The sequence below is a fragment of the Corvus kubaryi genome, unplaced genomic scaffold (genome assembly GCF_017639235.1).
Source record: "Corvus kubaryi isolate FWS band 111438036 unplaced genomic scaffold, C.kubaryi_AGA036_p1.0 37300, whole genome shotgun sequence".
In the NCBI taxonomy this organism is placed as follows: Eukaryota; Metazoa; Chordata; class Aves; order Passeriformes; family Corvidae; genus Corvus; species Corvus kubaryi.
The window spans coordinates 548,480-566,595 of record NW_024581093.1 but is presented as its reverse complement, the minus strand read 5'-3'; the positions used below and the strand labels follow the sequence as shown (position 1 = coordinate 566,595).

General features: G+C 50.6%; 1 protein-coding gene across 2 annotated transcripts in view; it reads left to right on the top strand.

Annotated features, from left to right (window-relative positions):
* Positions 1-18,116, top strand: part of LOC121664058 (zinc finger protein 469-like) — a 188,440-nt gene that overhangs the window by 23,229 nt on the left and 147,095 nt on the right. For both annotated transcript variants that reach the window (XM_042027044.1, XM_042027045.1), the window contains one exon: positions 5,813-5,866. The gene's annotated coding sequence lies outside the window, so the exon portion shown is untranslated. The remainder of the gene's footprint in view (positions 1-5,812; positions 5,867-18,116) is intronic.

Below are 18,116 nucleotides of genomic sequence, written 5' to 3'. Positions count from 1 at the left end.
CGCGATGGTTGTCCATGGTTGGAACCTGCTTCGGGAAGTGGGAATGGCTGCGTTGGTTTGTTTTCCTTACTGGAAAATTCTGCTCCTTTATCCCGGGGCTCCCATTTCCTTCTCCACTGAAAATAGAACAATCTTTTGAGGGGGGGAAAAAGTAAAAATCCTATGTTTGGTGAAGGATTTTGCTGCTGGAGAGGGGCGGGGCCTGGCTGGGGGCAGAGATTTGGGAATCCTGTCCCTGAGGGAAGGGCGATGTCCCTGCTCACGGTGGCATCCCTGGGCTGGGTGTTCTGGAGTGAAATGGAGTCCAGGATTTTACTGCATCCTTGTCTGGGAGGGTGCAGTGCCTTCACTGGCACCTGAAAAGTGAATTTGTTCACACCTGGAGTGCTTGGGGATCTCAGGGAGAGGAATGGAAGTGGAGAATTAAGAGCTGGAAGGATGGGCTGGAGCAGGACCCGGCCGATCCCCTGTGGATCCAAGTCCTGGCAGCTTTTCCAAACGGCTGCTGAGCTCCATTTGTCCCTGCTGAGACCAAATTTCCCGTGGGATGTGCAGGAAGAGTCCCCAAAAGCCCGGGATGGTGCTCAGGGCACGATGGGCACTGCCAGGGGGGCAGGAGCAGTACATCTGCAGCACAGCTGGCTCGGCATCCTGGGCTCAGGGAGAGGAAATGTGGAAATAAATGGGTTTTATTTGGGATCAGGTTGCAGCACAGCCCTGATAAACGACCATCCCGCTTCCCCCAAATGGGGGAACCCAGTCCTGGAGGTATCAGTGCATCTTTTAATGGCCTTGCTCTGAGAAACACAAGGATTCTGTTGAAATGGGATTTTAATGGTTCCTCCCTCTCCCCTGCTGCTCCCTGCAAAGCCTTTTGAGCTGGGAAGGAGGCAGGGGACGGTTGGAATGCTGTTCCTTTGTGGGCAGCCCAGTTAAAATCTTAATTATGCTGGTTATCAGTCTGTAAAAGGCTCTCCAAGAGAAAAGGGGGTTTTTATTTCTGGTTGTTTGACAGCGAACCTGAAATGCATCACTTGATACCATAACTGTGCTCCATTCACCCCGTTCTGCCATTCCAACAAAAAAAGGGGAGTTTGATGCTCCCTTTAATGCCCAGAACTACAGAAAAGGTCATTGGAAGTTTTACTGGCTCGTGAATTCCAGCTGTTCACTCAAAGTGCATCTTTCCCATGCCTAAAAATGTGCTTTATTTGGGTTTGGAGATAAACGGCTCATCCAGGGAGACTGAAGCTCTGGAGAAGATCCTGGATCCGAGATACGTGTAATAAATCCAGGAAAATGGGCATGGAATGATGCAAATGGGGAGAAGTTTGCTAAATACAGGATGGGAATGTGGATGCAGCCACGTTCTGGGGCTGGGTTTGTCCTTCAGGATTTTTCTTGCTCACATGAGGTAAAACTTCCCAAGTTGGGCTCTTCTCTCAGGGAACAAAGGACAGGACAAGAGGAACCTGCTCCAAGTTGTGCCAGGGGAGAGGTTTAGGTTGGATTTTGGGATAAATCCTTGCCCAGAAGGGTTGGCCAGGCTGGCACAGCTGTCCAGGGCAGCGGTGAAGCTCCCATTCCTGGAGGGATTTAAAAGCCACGCTGAAATAGCAGAATTTACAAATTTACACTCCTGGCTGCCACAGAACTGGTAAAATGAGGGAATAATGTCCTTCTCTTCCCTCCCCATCCCCATCTTCCTGCCTCTGTCTGCCCCAGGTCTTGCAGGTGCTGTGGCACAAGCAGGACCTCCCCAGGGTCCAAACCTGCAGCTTCCCAAATCCACCCCAAAAAAACTCTGGCCCTGGGAGAGGGAGGAGGGCTGGGAAGCTCAGTGGGATGGAGCTGGATCCCAGTTTTTAAGGTGAAGCTGCAGGGAGAGAGGGCAGGTTATCCTGGGATTATTTTGTCTTTAGAGAGGTTGAAATTTGGGAATTGTCTTTAGAATCAGAGGGGTTTATATCCCTATGGAAAACAGGTAATGCATCCCTTGGGCCAGGGAGGGAGTAAAAGCCTTCCTGGCTCTGCAGTCCCTCCTGCTGGGAGCTCCACCTGTGCCTTGGAATGGGAATGGTGGTGGAGGGAAAGTTAGAAGTGCCCAGAAAACAAAATCTGTGCTTTGTCCAAACCCGGAATGGTTGAGTTCCACACAGGAATGAAAACAAGACCTCGGAGGCTGAGGGCTTGTTCCTTTGGCGTTGGGATTCTTCCCTTTTTTGAATGGAATGGAGTCAAAACATGAGGGTTTTGGATAGGAAAGGCTCCCCCTCCCACCACTCTGCCTCCCTTCATCCCCTCTGGAGGCAGCCGAGGGATCACGCTGGACCTGGGATTCTGTTCCACCAAATATTGTTGGAATTAATCCCAGTCCCCGTGGACTGTTTGGGCAGAAAACATCAAGTTCCTTCCATGCAGCCAAGAGGAACCATGTCCTGAGCCCTAATCCCAAAAAAACGTGGGATGAAAAGCTTCACTCCCAGCCAACAAATATGGCCCTGCTTAAATTGAGCGCCATGGAAAACTTCCCGTGCCTGCTTCCCTGTTTTAAATAGGGATGGTGCGAGCACAGCTGGTGGCTCCTGGATCTGCGGCCGCCTGTGGGACCTGGAGGGGCTGGAATGTCCCCACCTGCGAGGAGAGGAGCCCTGGGGTGTTGGGAATGCCGGCTGGGAAGCGCTGGTACCAAGGATAATCCTGTTGCTCTGCTTTCCCTTTGGATAAGGGCACTGCCTTGTTTTTCCAAGCCTTTCCAAGTGTAACTCTTGGCTCGTGGAGGCTTCGGGAGAGGACGGAGCTGCAGGAGGTGGTGGCTGCCAGCTGCTGCATAAAACCACTGCCTTGGTCCAAAATGCCTGCGGGAGCGCCCCGGGCTCATCCCAGCATTCCCAGGGGATCACGCTGACCTAGATTCTGCTGGAGCGCTTGAGGTGGAGCCTGGGCTACAATGTGGCTTTTATCTGTTCCCAGAGTGGATCCAGAGGGTGTGGAATGTGCGCGGAGCTTTGATTTCCTTGGAAAGCTGTCGTGGCCAGACCTGCTGCCACATGGTTGGGTTGTTTTTTCCTAATCTCCCTCCTTGATCCTTTTGGAGGAGTTCAGGAGGAGCTTATCATCCAGCTAGGAATGGCTGGGAGAATCCATGGATTTATCAGGCACCTGGAAGGCTCTGGAGGCAGGAGCTGGAGCAGATATTTGCTGGGAGAAGCAGCTTTTCCTCTTTGAAGTCCCCACGTGTTCAAGGCAGACATTTCTTATCTGGATTGTTTTTGCAGGGGGGAGGTAATGCCATGGGAAATTATGGAATTGATGGAATTCCTGGAATAACATTTGACAGGCTGGGAAGAGCAGGATGTCTGCAAGAGTCCCCCACTGTGAGTTTGCAGGAGGGGCTCTCTGGGAAGGAGCTGAGGGTCGGTGCTGCTCCACAGGTGGAATTCCTGCACTCGGGAGTCTCCCAGCACTTCCAGAGCCTTGGGGGTTTGCATTCCTGAAAGTGCCACCTCCTCATCCTGAACTGGGATGAAAAATCAGGCATGGGACTTGTTGTGGGCTTGATCAGGGGATCCCCAATGGCTGAATCATGGAATGGGGTGGGTGGGAAGGGATCTCTGAAGGTCCTCAAGTCCAACCCCTGCCATGAGGATTCCCAGCTTTCCACCATCCCAGGCTGCTCCAAGCCCTGTCCAGCCTGGCCTTGGGCACTGCCAGGGATCCAGGGGCAGCCACAGCTGCTCTGGGCACCCTGTGCCAGGGCCTGCCCACCCTCCCAGGGAACAATTCCTTCCCAATATCCCATCCATCCCTGCCCTCTGGCGCTGGGAAGCCATTCCCTGTGTCCTGTCCCTCCATCCCTTGTCCCCAGTCCCTCTCCAGCTCTCCTGGAGCCCTTTAGGCCCTGGAAGGGGCTCTGAGCTCTCCCTGGAGCCTTCTCTTCTCCAGGTGAGCACCCCCAGCTCTCCCAGCCTGGCTCCAGAGGGGCTCCAGCCCTCGGAGCAGCTCCGTGGCCTCCTCTGGACTCACTCCAGCAGCTCCACATCCCGATGCTGGAATTCCCAGAGCTGGAGCTCCTTTGGGGTCTCACCTGAGCAGAACAAAGCGAAGAATGCCCTCCTTCCCCTGCTGACCCCAGGGCAGGAGGATTCCCTTTGCTCCCCTCCTGCAGTCCCTGGTTGCCATCTCCCCTTCCCAAAAGGCTTTTCCTCCCTGTTTGTATCTTGGACAACATCCAAACCAAGGGAAATGGGGTTGAAATCCCAGCTGTGCTCAGGATTGGCCCAGTTCAGGTGTTCTGGTGACATCTGCACACCTGGGCACTGCTGGCCAAGGGTTGCCTGAGTTCCCTCTGCAGCTCCTGGAAAAGATTCCCTGCTTTTGATGTGCCACGTGTGCTGGCCCTGCCACGGAGCAGGAATTGTCTCACAGAGCCGGAATATTTACGTTCCAGTCTTCCTCCTTTTGGGCAAAGGACAGTCTGGGCCCATTTCTCCAGCCTTGCTCTCATTAGTGCAGGGCTGCAGTTCATCAACCCTCGTAAATATTTATATCCCGAGCATTCCTTGTAGAATTCCAAGCCCTGCCCGGGATTTCACGGGATGCTTTGTGCTGTTTATTGTGCAACAGCTTTGCCATGGGTGCTCGGACAGGGAATTCCCTGGTGGCCATCGGGGCCAGGGAGGCCCTTTCCCCTCTGGATGTGTTCGTGATCCCGGTGGGAGCCGCCCTTCCCTCGGTGTTCCCTGAGTGGGCGTGGAGCAAAGGCCGGTTGGGGATTCCCCCATGGATGCTGGGAGTCCAAAGGATTTGCAGCTCTGCCAGCCCTGAGCACTCAGAAATCAGGAGTTGCTCCCAAAAAATCAGGGGTTTGTAATAAATGAAGGAATGGAGGGGGGTTCTGGCTCGTTTCCCAATAGCTGTGGCGCTGGGTGGGAAGGGACCTTAAACGTCCTCCAGTGCCAGCCCTGCCCTGGGACACCTTCCACCATCCCAGGGTGCTCCAGCCTGGCCTGGAACACTTCCAGGGATGTGTCCCCTCACTTCAGAGGCAGGCAAAGACAAAGATGGCTCTCATGGATAAGGATTTATTTGGATTTTGTGTCTTTTTCTTGCTGCTCTGATGAAGCTGGTTGGCTGCTAAGCCATCAGTGCCTATGGAGAACACTGGGAATGACAATGATGGAATTATGGAATCATTTAGATCGGAAAAAACCCTTTAAGATCATTGAGGCCAACTGCATCCTGAAATTTTAGGTGTTTAACTCTTTATTTTACTTTTTTAAACTGAGAAAATTAAAACAAAAGGGTCTTTCCTGAATGTTTTTCCAGAGTTCTGTGGAGTAAATGGGATGTGTGGCCATTCCTAATATTTGTATTCCCAAAAAATTCCCTGATGTGGTGCCTGAAGGAATCAGCTGATCAAGAACCTTGTTCAAGTAACTTCCACATAATAGAATTCCTTCAAGACTCTTCCAGATTTTTCTTCCAAGTGTTTTATTTGTTAGAATGAGCTATTTTTGGAGAATAAAAGGAAGCATGATCATTAATAATTATTAACAATTATTAATTACAATATTATGTTAAATTATTGTTATTAATATCAGAAAGAAGTTCCTGCTGTGAAGAAAAATACAAACCCAAAGTCTCTACTACTTAATAAATAGTGAATATTTTACTTAATAAATAATTTTACTCAATAAATAAATCTGCTGAAGCGTTGACAGCTTTAACGAGTTCATTCTTTAACTCAATTAGAGAAGATCTTTATTTTGAATTTTAACAGGATATTCATTTTCCTTCTCTCTTTTTCCAGGCAGGATTATTGACTCCACGCTGTGGGAATTCACCTCCTGAGCACCTGCACCAGGTACTGCGTTTCTTTCGTTGCATTTCTGGGCTGTTTTCCCATGGAATGCCACTTCCCAAGGTTTTCATGCTGGAATGGTTGCGCTGTGCTTGAGTTTTAATTTTACTTTTGGAGGTCTGGGCTCCGTATTTTGCTCACCTCCCACTGGCATCCCAGATTTTAATTGCAGGAAGAGGTGATGTGGCCTTTGGAAACGGGGAGAGTGTTGCACAGAGTGGATCGAGGTTCATGGAGGCCTTGGAAAACCTCGGATCTTTATTCCTGGTTGTTCCCAGAGCACGTGGTGAGGGCCTTTGGGAACGAGGATGTTGTTGTGCAGGGTGAATCAAGTGGTTCACGGAGGCCTCGGAAAACCTGGGATTTTTATTCCAGTTGTTTCCAGAGCATGTGGTGAAGACCCTTGGAAACAGGGATGATGTTGTGCAGAGTGACTCGAGGTTCATGCTGGCCTTGGAAAATCCGGGATCTTTATTCTGGAGCACGTGGGGAGGGCCCTTAGAAACGGGGATATTGTTGTGCAGAGAGAATTGAGTGGTTCGTGGAGGCCTTGGAAAATCCAGGATCTTTATTCCCAGTTGCTCCTGGATTCTGTGGTGAGGGCCCATGGAAACAGGGATATTGGTGTGCAGAGTGACTCGAGGTTCGTGGAGGCCTTGGAAAAGCTGGGATCTTTATCCTGGAGCACGTGGGGAGGGCTGGATGAGCACCTGGCTGTCTCCGCCGCTCCGGTTGCGCTCTGCCCGTGCCTGTGTAACTCAATCCTCTTCCCAGCTGTTCCTGATCCCAGATGGAGCCTGTCAGGAGGAGCAACCCCGTGTGTGACCCGAGCCATCGCTGTGGCTGAAATCCTTTTGTGCTCCTGTCAGCCTGAGCCCCCCGCCCGTTCCATCACTCGGAGTTCTGGCGTGCGCCGGCACTGCAGGGCCCGAGGCAAACTGGGAAGTGCTTGACCCATTTCTGGGATGGCTTTCAGATGGGATTTTATTGGTTTATGAGTTGTTACCTCTGTTTCCTCTTCTAAACCAAGTTGCAGAAGTGGAGAGGGAATCAAGGCCAATTCTCCCTCTTTCCCAACATGGGAAAACCGATCCCATGTGTCGGCCCCGCTCCCATCACGTGCTCGGGCTCATCCTCCGCGGATATTTTTCCATCCTGAACCCGCTGCTCTGCTTCACTGGTGTTTTTCGCTCCTTTGTTTATTCCCCAGCCGCTCGGGATGAGCGCAGAATCCCGCTGGCAGGAACATTTGTGGGAAATCACATCACGTTGCACGTTCGCGCGAGGCCAAATCCACCAGAGAGCTGCCGGCGAGCGCTCGCGTGGCCACGGAGCAGATTCTGTTCCCATTACTCAGCGGAGAGGCTCGCTGGCTGTTTATAGCTGTTGGGTGGGCAAGAAAGTGGGGAAGAGTCGGGTTTTGTCAGAGCCTTTGATGGTTGAGGCTGGGTGGGAATGAAAGCAGCTGGGCTGGGTTGAGTAATGGGGTGGCACTGGTAGCCCTGACTCGCTGGAGTGACTCGTTTCTCGCTGTGGTGATGGGGATTTGCCTGCTCAGCCTGTTCCTCGTTCCTCGGAGCTGCAGGAATTGCTGGAAGGCTCTGAGTCAGCGCATGGATTGTTATGACTCGGCCTAAGAGCTGGATTTGCCTAAAGGAGCCAAGGCTTCTTACGGAAATGTGAGGACTTTATTTAGCAATTCCCACTTAATGCCTGTGCTCCTGGAGAGCTGCTCCTGAGTGATGGTTGGTCCTAAATTCTCTGCTCCCAGTGCCCTGCACTGATGGATAATTCTGTGTTTTCCTGCTTCTCTCCTTGGAAAAGCAGCTGTGGCTTTAATGCTCAGATTGGACTTCACAGCTGAGTAAAGCATCCCTTGATGGCTCCGTTTTCCTGCAGGGGAGCAGAAAGCCCCAATAAACGGTTCCAGTTGTGGTTCTGGAGATAAATGTGGGCTCTGGTGGATGCTTTTGAAATGGAGGTCAAGCAAAAGTTGCCTCATCCTTGAAGGATTTGCTTGACAAAGGTAGCTGGAATAAAGCCGGATGTTTTTCTGGAGGGCTGGCCGTGTATCTGAGGAGAACAATCAGTGTTTTACGGGCTGAAGCCACACCAAAGGGATTCAAAACTGGCCGAGACATCTGAAATAAAAATATTCCTCATCAGGGAGCTCTCAGGAATTGGGAGGTTGGTGCTTGGGCTCCATGAGCTTGGCCTGCTCTTGTTCCGTCCCCTCATCAGCAAGCCCAGGTCCTGATAAAATCCCTGCTGCTGGAGCTCTGCACGGCTCCGCCTTGGCTCGGAAGCGCAGGGTGGTGGCTCAGGGAGCTGTGCCGTGTGCTCTGGGAGCCTTGGCAAGCTCAGCCCACGGACATCAGATGGGCTTGGATGCAGCTGGAGCTGGCATTGAGGCAGGAGGGCGCTCCCAATGGCACTGCCACGGGGATAAAGCCTTTGGGAAGGGCAGGATGAGCTCCCAGCAGGGCAGGGAAAGGTCAGTGGGGTGCTGGGATGGGTGTGAAGGGAAGCCTCGTGTCCCTCACCAAACCACGGGGGATTGGTCCTAAATGCCTTTTCCGAAGGCTGTCAAAAAGTGGAAGTTAATATTAAAAAAGGGGGGGAAAAAAAAAAGAGAGCAAGAGATTGGAAAGCTCTTAATGTCGTGCATTTCTGAAAAAGCCTGAAATTAATGGAGTGCCTTGGTATTTATGCACTGGGATCGTTTTGAGAGAGAAAACTTTGGAAACAAAAGGATAAGATAGAGTGAGAATCCGAGCTGGAAGCGAAACCCCAGCACGCCGTGCCTTGGCCACAGCCCAGGGCTTGTGATGGAGGTGCCACAGAGGATTTGCTGTCCCCTGGTGCTCCTCAAACCAGGCCTGCATGGGAGGGGTGCTCAGGCAGGACCTCAAGAAGCTTTAATTTTAGGACTTGATGTAGTTTTGGGGTTTTATGGAGCCAGGTGAGTGGGGGAAATGGGATTGTTGGGGGGGGGGGTGCAGGAGATCAGCACTGATGAGTTCACAGTCCCTGCAGGACTCGCAGCTTTGTGAAGAAATACACTTGGAAATCCTCCTGTATTCCAGAGGAAAGGACTGTTGTTCCTGGGGATTTACAGGAGATTGACACCTGGAGCCACAGGAAGGTCCTTGCTGGCTGGAGTGTCCCACCAGGAGGTGCTGCCTCCCCTGTCCCTGGTGTGTCCTTCAAGGGAGTGAAGCTCTTGGAGCTGATGATGCTCGTTACTCTAACGAGTTTTCTCTCATTAAACATCCCAAAATGATATTTAGAGGAAAGACTCGTCAAGGACAGCAGTTGGCTGTTGGATGTTTTTAGGTGTCTTTGTATTATGACTGTTTGAAGCTGAGGGCAGGTTGGTGCCTTGCTCTGGGAGCTCTGAAATGGGCAATGGATTTTAAGGAGAAGGAAACTTTCCCTTCCTTTCCTCCCTGATTTCTCTCCAGACATCTCCATAGGTACTGCTCCATTTGGCATGTGCAGAGTTCTGTCAGAACAGACAGCTCTGATGGGACAGAGGCTGAGGGTCGTGATAAATCCCCCCTGTTAAACCCCACTTATTCACTTCCCAAAATAAATCATTTTGGGAGAGAAAACAGTTCAGATTTTGTGTAGCAAAACCAGGGAAAAAAATATTTCCATGTCAGCTGGGTGACTGGTGATGAGTTCTTGTTCTAATCCAGTGCTGGCAGATTGATCCCGGTGATTCCGTGCTCCCTGGAATCCCATTTTCCCCCGGGCTGTGCCATGCCTGTGCTGCCTTTCAGTCCAATCCCATTTTGCTTCTAGTATCATAAACCTTAAATAAATATCCTAAACCATAAATATTATCATATTAATGAGCTGAGTTGAGTTGCTTCCAGACCAGAGGTGAAGTGCCTCTGAGAGCAGGTAAATAATGTTCTCCCTTTTGTTGTTGTTGTTGATTGAGCTGGAAAGGAAACACCTCTGGGTGTCCCCTGGAATGTGAACAATGTCCATCGTGGATCAGGATTGTTGGGATTCATCTGCTCTGGCCTTTCTTGGCCACGGGAGGAGCAGAGCGCTGTGAAAAGTCAGCGCTGTGTGCGTGAGGCTCAGGGCACGGAGAGCTGAGCTGGTGTTCTGAGATCCCTGTGAAACACAGCTGAGCATGGAACGACTCCAGAGCCACCCCCTGGCAGGGGAGCCATGGATATCCCTCGGTGCAGCACGTGGGATGAGCTCCTGAATCCTGGCAGGAGCTCAGGACGTTCTCAGGCTGCCTGAGGACAAAGGATTGGTGTTCCAGGCCTTGGGGACACAGCTCTGCTGGCCTGGCAGCACCTCCAGGTTCTGGAAGTTGGGAGAAGCCTCCCCAGGACCATCAGCTTGGAACTTGCAGGAGGGATTTAATCCCAAGGTTTATTCTGCTGTGAAGCTCCTTTTGGGGCAAAGCAGTTCCTGGGGATGTCCTGGAAAAGCAAAAAGTGGCTGAGGAGTTCCTGGGGATGTCCTGAGCTGCCTGTGGCCACAGGGATGGCAGAGCAGTGGTCCCCCCCCAGGATGGCAGTGACAGGCTGCCACAGTGGGCTCAGGATGCCCAATTCCAAATCACATCCAGCCCCGGAAGAGGGAAAAGCCTCCAAAGAGTAGCCAGGATGACCGGACTGGAAAATGTTTTGGCCACTTAGCTCCAAGATTTGAAAAGCTTTAATGGGAGCGAAATCTGCTCTGGGGGGCAGGAAATGGGATCTGGAGGCCCAGTGCCTCAGTGGGAGCATTGCTGTCCTCGGAGGAGCCGTGCAGACGTTTCTTTTTATCCCAAATAGAGCAATTTCCTGCCTTCCAACTGTTGCAGTGTGCCTGTGCTTCCCCAGGAATCCACAGCAGCAGGAATGTGGCATCTGTCAGCACGTGCAGCAGGGACAGCACAGGAGCTGAGAGTGGGGCTGGGCAGGAGGGGCTGAGTGTGCTTGAAATAAAAAACCCCCTGCGCTGCTCCCCGAGCCTGGGGGAGCTGCAGGAGCAGGGAGGATGTGGGGAACACCAGGATTTTGGGCTCAGAGGGCAGAGGATATGGCAGAAATGCGGCTGACAAGTGTGGCAGGCTGGGCACAAGAGCAATGCCCAGCCTGTGGTGGCACGAGGTGGATCTGGAGTTGCTGAAAGGAGCAGATTTCAGCGGGGTTTAGTCCGGGGTGGCTTCAGCTCTGTGGGACTTGGGAGCTCTCTTATGCCTGCTGGTTAATTTGCTTTTGTGGCCAGAACCCTTCTGCTGTCCCATCTGCCCCTCCTGCATCCTGAGGCGTTGGCACCTCTTGGAATCACAAATTGGAGGCCCTGGAGTGTCACTTGAATTTCCAACCGGTTACTTGCCCGGTGGATTCAATCTGAGTTTTTGGATCAGTTTATTAAAACTTAAATACGGGGCTGAATTGGAATGAATCCTCCCTCCTGGGCTGGACCTGGGAGTCTCCTGAAGGTTTTTATTCCCTGTGGAGTCTCCAGCACGCCTGATTTATGCAGTGCAGCCCAGCAAGAAAAACTTGTCCTAAGTCAGCTCCTCTCTTGTAGTGCTGAATTTTGGCATCAGTTTATTTAAACCTTAAATACTGGGCTGAATTGGAATGAATTCTCCCTCCTGGGTTGGACCTGGGCATCTTTTGGAGGTTTTTGTTCCCTGTGAAGTGTCCCTCACACCTGATTTATGCAGTGCAGGTGCCCCCAGCAAAAAACCTTGTTGTGAGTCAGCTCCTCTCTTGCAACGCTGGGTTTTTGGATCCATTTGTTTAAACCTTAAATAGGGGGCTGAATTGGAATGAATCCTCCCTCTGGGTTGGACCTGGGAGTCTCCTGAAGGTTTTTATTCCCCGTGGAGTCTCCAGCACACCAGATTTATACCCTCAGCAAAAAAATAAACCCCTTGCTCTGAAAAAGGAGACCTTTGGTAAGTGGGGCAAGATAAGCGCCTTGATGAGCTGCATTCCCTGCAGGGAAGAAGGGAAGGATCTCCTGGAAGGTGTTGAGGATGCCGATTCCATCTGTCTCTGGCTCCACCTGGGATTCTCCAGAGCGGCTCGGGCTGCTTAGGCTGAGCGCAGGGATTTGCTGGCAGGAGCAGAGCTCGGCTCTGTGCTGAGCCTACAGAACAGTGCCCTCTCGTGTGCTGACAGGGCTGGGAGCTGCGGTCCCGTCCCGAGCTCCTCACGGGTTTGGGAGCGTGGATCAGGAATTCAGCCTGAGCCGTGTGCACGGGTTGTTGTTTGTGGTTGTTTTCCTCTCTGGGGCACAACGGCTCTAAAGGTTTTTGTGGCCTTAAAATTATGTAACTTTAAATTATATAAATGAGATTTTTTTTTTTTTTTTTTTTTTTAGTATGGAATGATTTTTTTTTTTTAATTCTAATAAGGAGAAAAGCCTAATAATTCAATTTTCTTTTTTACTTTCATGCTCCAGCTGGCACAGATTGCAGTGCTCTGTGTGCAGTGGCAGCAGCTGAGCTCACGTGCCAGGAACTGGAGGTTTGAGGTATAGATCCCTATTTCAGAATGGCCCCAAAAGAGAAAATTCACTATTAATATTTGCATTTCTGGGTGGTGTTGGTTTGGGTTTTCCCCATCATTGTTTGTCACTGCAGTGGGACTGTGGGAGCTGCTCTGTGAGGTTCAAATCCTCATCTTGCCAGAGACTTTGCAGATTCCAAACCTGTGTCTTCTCTCTGCTCACAGCCTCCCAGCACAGCCCAGTTGCCTCCATCATTTCACTGGCTGGGGATAATAAATCCCATTCCTCATCCATGGAATCCTCAAGGTTGGGAAAGACCTCCAAGGTCATCCATTCCAACCCTGCAGCATGTGGCAGCGATGGTCCTTGTGCTGTTCTCTCTCCATCTGTTATCACCTTTTACCCTTGGCTACTCTTTGCATGGTCTGAGTTTGGTTCTTTCTCCAGGGATTTATCCCGATGAAGTTATCCAGCCTGGAGCTCTTATCTGCTCCAGGGTGTTCTAGGGATGGGGAGATGTGGAGAAATCAACTTCATTCCGGGCCCATAGGTGGGTTGGAAAGGTTGTGGTGCTTTTAGGCTGGTCTAGAATAAATGCACCTGCAAATTAATATCCTTTGGAATTGTAGGAGAACCCGTCCTGGGAATTCACTTGATTTGGGGCAGTGCTTGTTTTCCAAACATGCTTAAAAATAATTAATCTGGGAAGACTTAAATCTTTTTATGAGGTTTTTAACCCTGCTTTGCTGGTGCCTCCTCCCTGCTGCAGGAGAGCAGAGCCTGCCTGATTTTTCCCTGGGATTTGGGAGTGTTTTCCATTGGGATGGATGGAGCCTGTCCCGAGGTGGAGGAATGTGTGTTAAATAAACAGCCAGCGTGGGCCCTGCTCGCCCTGGGTGTGTTTGCCTGCTGTTTAGGAAGGGGGGTGTGTTTGGATGAAGGATTTCTATTTTGTGCTCGGGCTCCCTTTGCACTCGCTCCAAGGGCTGAGATCCCGCGCTTGGATCCAGCCAAGGGCAGTCAGGAGGGGACTGGAATTGCATAAACCAGAGATGATGTCCATGTGGATGAGCCTGGAGAGCCGGGTCCTGTCCAACGGCTTTAGGATCTTGCTGTTGAGGGTAGGCCTGGATGACCTTTAATGTCCCTTCCAACCCAAATTATCCCAAAATTCTGTGGGATCTGGGTTGTAATCGGTGCTGTTTCCCCGTGGTTGGTCCTGTTTTGCTTCCAGCACAATTCCAGCATCAGTTCCTGGCTCTGAGGATGGAGATTCCAGACTGAACCTTGTGGATGCTCCTCTGCTCACAGCCCCACCTTGGTGGGGGAAACAATCAAACCGTTCTTTTGAGAAGTGGAATCATGGAAATTCCCATTCCGAGGGCTGGGTCCTTCCAACCCAAATCATCCTGTGGAAGCTCCGGCCTTGCAGAGGAGCTGAACCCGAACCAGCTCTGGGGAAGCTGCAGGGTTTTCCCAGAGAGTGGCTGCGAGTGGGGCTGGTGGAATCTCTGTCAGAAGGAAAAACCCCTGGGAATGCCGGTGCTGTGCCCCAAGATGATGCCAAGAGAACAAGAGGCTGCTCAGGCAGAGTGTCGGATTTAGCCTGGAAGTGTCTGGGAGGGAGTTTTCCTTCCGTTCCCCCTTGAGCCAGGGAAAGTGACTTGGTGTGCACACTCTTCAGTCCGAGTCGAGTCGCTTCCCATTTTTCTCTGGGAAGCCGGGCAGGAAGATCCTGGGCATTGGCAAAGCAGGGTGGGAAGGGCTGGTGCTGCACCTCTGCTTCTCCTGATGATTGATTCCAAAGGTCTTTGCTCTGAGCCTGCTGTTGACCCCAAAGTGGGAAGGCAGCGCTGATCCCGCTGTTCCGACCAAGGCAGGTGCCAGGATCTTGGGATATTCCCTGCTGGGAAGCCCAGCTGGTGCTGCTGGGTGCAGGACTGACCCATGGTGGGCTGCTGAGCCCTCAGAGCTCTGAATTTCTTGCCACAGCAGAATTATGTCGCTGCCATTGTGCCTGCATGCAAAGGCTGCACCAGTAATTCCATGTTCCTATAATCCCCCCGCTCGGATAAAAATCAGATGGGAGCAAATGCACAGCACATGAGGACTGAAGACTTTTATTACAATATCTTTTTAATTATCAAGGTGGGGAATCACGTTTTACAAAGTCCAATAAATTGACTTTTATTATGGTTTGTGTGAGGACTTATTTAATAGCAGATTACACGAGACGCTGACACAATTCCTTTTTCTTTGCCGGAGGTTTATTTGTCGCTCGTTGAACTCTGGGAAAACGAGCTGGGAATGGAAGCAGAGGGTTGCAGATGTGATTCAAGAGATGGTTCATGTTCATGGTTTAGATTAGCTCAGCTTAATTCCAGACTGTGAGCACTTGGAGCAGCTGGGAAACCCAACCCAGGCAGTTGGGCTTTATTAGGAATGAGCTCCTGCTCTTTTCAATGGGTGCTTTGGGAAGTCTCAAATTCTGAATTATGGCTCTGGCTTTGGAAGGAGCTCCAGTTGTTCTGTCTGCTCCTTGGTGTTGGAACTCGGGGCTTCTGTGGGGCCTCCTGCCCTGGGCAGGTGTGGAGAGGGGATGGGTTTGGTTCTCTAAGCTGGGAACTGCTGGATTATCCATGGAATGGTTTGGGTTGGAAGGGATCTCGAAGCTCACCCAGTTCCACCTTCCGCTATCCCGGGTTGCTCCAAGCCCCATCCAACCTGGCCTGGGACACTTCCAGGGATCCAGAGGCAGCCACAGCCTCTCTGGGAATTCCATCCCAGCCTCTCCCCACCCTCTCAGGGAAATTTTCCTTCCCAATCTTCCATCTAACCCTACTCTAGTGAAGCAGCCCCAGGATTCTGTGGTTTTGTGCTTTGTTGGGAATTTTTTCACTGACGCTGAGGTTTGTTCACAGCGCATTCAGCTCTCGGTGATGAAAAGTTCCTCTCTTGGATTTCGGGTTTATTATTTGGATTTATTTGGTTGTAGTCCCTGTTTCTGACAGTTTACAGTCTCTGGGAGGGTCAGTCCCTACAAAAACCCTTTTCAGTTCTGGATGCAAACAAAAGCTGGGAGCAATAGTTTGGATATCAAGTTCTGTGTGTTGAGGACATGCCAGTTTGAGGGAATTGCACATGGATCCCCTTCCCAAATTTGTCTTTGGAAAAGCGACAGCCAAAGCTGCTCCGTGTGCTGAATAAGAGGAAACACGAGTTACAACTTGCACAGAGAGGTTCCAACATCATCAGGTTTATCCTCCCCTTTTAGCTCCTAGGAAAACTTTTGGGGGTGAAAATCAATCCTATAAGCCCATGAAAGACCTTTCTGGCCCCATGACTACAGCGAGCACAGACATTTAAGGGATGATTTTCATACACATGGAGTCATCTTAGAATTCTGGAAGGGAACTGTTTGTCTGGGATTCATAATAAATTATTCATCCTTTTATTACCATAATAATCGCTTTTTATGGTTGCCCAAGTGAATGTTCTTATGAAAGCACAGAAAAATCCATAATTATTTTCCAGGATTTTATAGTATTTCGTTTTTTCCTAGAGTTTTTCCCCATTCTGGGGGTTTTTTTTGGTGTTATCACAAAGCAAAGCAGTTATTTCTTTTTTTTTTCTCCAGAGATAAAAGTCTCTCTGCACACTTGTTTTGTCTATCAGAGCTGGAAGAACATGAGAACAACTTATCCAGGGCAAATGCCCCTCTGGAGGCCTCTTCCCTGCGTTTTTAGTCCCTATGGATTCTGGGGGTGTTCCCTTTAAACTTGTGTAGGTCCATAATTGATTTATAGAGAATAAGAAATGTTGCCTTGTGCCAGGAACAACTGGAAACAGCCTGGAATGGAGGATTTTCCCCTTTAACAGGAGGAGGGTTTCGTGCTGATTAATAAAGAGCCTCCAGGGCCTACATTTGTGTTAAATTTAGAAATTCTCATTCACAACCTGGTTGTTGGAGGGGTGCACGGTTGTTGGTTGGTTTTTCCCAAAATAAATGGTTCCTGTGTGCATCAGCAGCTCCCAATGACGTTTATTTCCATGGTTTTGACCAGCCTGGTCTATGGAAGCTCAGCCTCAGCAGAGGGTTGGAATGAGGGGAGGTTTAAGGTCCTTTCTAACCCAAACCACTCCAGGAGCTTCTGGAAGTTGCTCTGAGAGCATGGACTGGGTTGTTGCTCTGTGCTTTGGAGGGAAAAGCTTTATGGAATGTTGTTGAACGAGGATATTTGGTGGTGTCAGAGGCTGAGGGAGTGTGAAAAGGACGGATAAATCTTGATCTTTGTGTCTCTTTTGATGAGCTGAGTCTCACCTCATGCCAAGTTCAGGGTTGCCTGTGATGCTCTTTGGGTCTTTAAGTGGTGCTCAGCCTGCGGAGCACTGAGCACCAGGGAATCTTGGAATAATCAAGGGATAACCTTGGAATTCTTTAATGAGTTCAGCTCCATTGGTCAGAGCCTGGTGCTGATGACACCAAGGTCGTGGTTCAATCCCTGCATGGGCCACTCACGTAAGAGTTGGACTTGATGATCCTATGGATCCCTTCCCACTCAGAATATCCAGCGGCCTGGAAATAAAGTGGGAATGAATCACACTCCCAGAAGTGTTTAAGAAAACCCATCCTGCACGTTGGGGATCCTGCTGGATGTGTCCGTGGGGTTCCTGTGGGACCCCACACGTGAGGAGGTTCCAGAGTGGGAAATGATGACAACAGCCTGGCATAGCTGGAGGCTGGATCCTGGTTCATCCCCCATCCCTGATTTCCTGCTTGTGACCCAGGGTGGATCCGACAGGACTGGGCTCAGCGGCAGAGCTCGGCTCATTCCTGAGCTAAGGCATGGGACAAACCCTGTGGAATGAGGCTCCTGGACTGCAGCCTCGATACCTCAGGGCAAATATTCTCCAGGAACCCTTGCCTTTGGAGCTGATTTTATCCTGTGCATCCGTTTGGGCTCTGGGTGCCGGAAGGGCTGGGAAAGTGTCACCTTTTGGGGCCCAGCCCAGTGCACTCAGACTCCCCTTTCCATGGTGTTCAAACCTTTTCTACCCCCAGAAAATCCTGGATAAGTGCACTACAGTTGCTTCCTCCTTGGTCCTGCTTCATCCATGGACCAGCAGACTGGAAGATCCAGGAGCCCTTTGGCCACCTGGTTTTTGGTGTTGGCTCCTTGTCACCTGGGATGTGGTGCTGAGAGCTGAATTCTTCCCTGCCAAATGCCAAGGAGCTGCTTCTCCGATTTTTTTCCTGTTCTAAGTTTATTATATTAATGGAGAAGAAGGGCTTAAAGCCCTCGGTGGTTGCTCAGTGTAGCCTTTGGCACCACACGCAGCAGTGGTGGAAAGAAAGCAAACAGAAGTGTGAAGAGCCCGACAAAACACATGGAAAATATCTTGTATTATATAAACGGGCTCAATGCCTGTGCCTCAAGTGCTGCCTCTCATTTGAGTAAATTCCTCCTACCAAGGAGGCAGAAGAATCAGGAATTCAGAGGCAGAAGCAGTGAAAAGGGAGAGCAAGTGAGTGTTTTGGAGGTGTTCTGCCCATAGTGGGTTTTAAAGTGGCTGCAAGGAGTGTAAAGGAAGGAGATGTTCCAATGTCCCTTCAGGGAATACAGAATAAAAGAGGTTCTTGAGCAGGAAAATCACCAGACTGGGTTCTCAGATTGCAGAATCAGGCTGGGACTATGAGCTCCACAGGTTGCCACTGAGATAAGAGTTAAATGAGATTTAAAAACCCTTCAAAACCCCAACAAACTCCAAA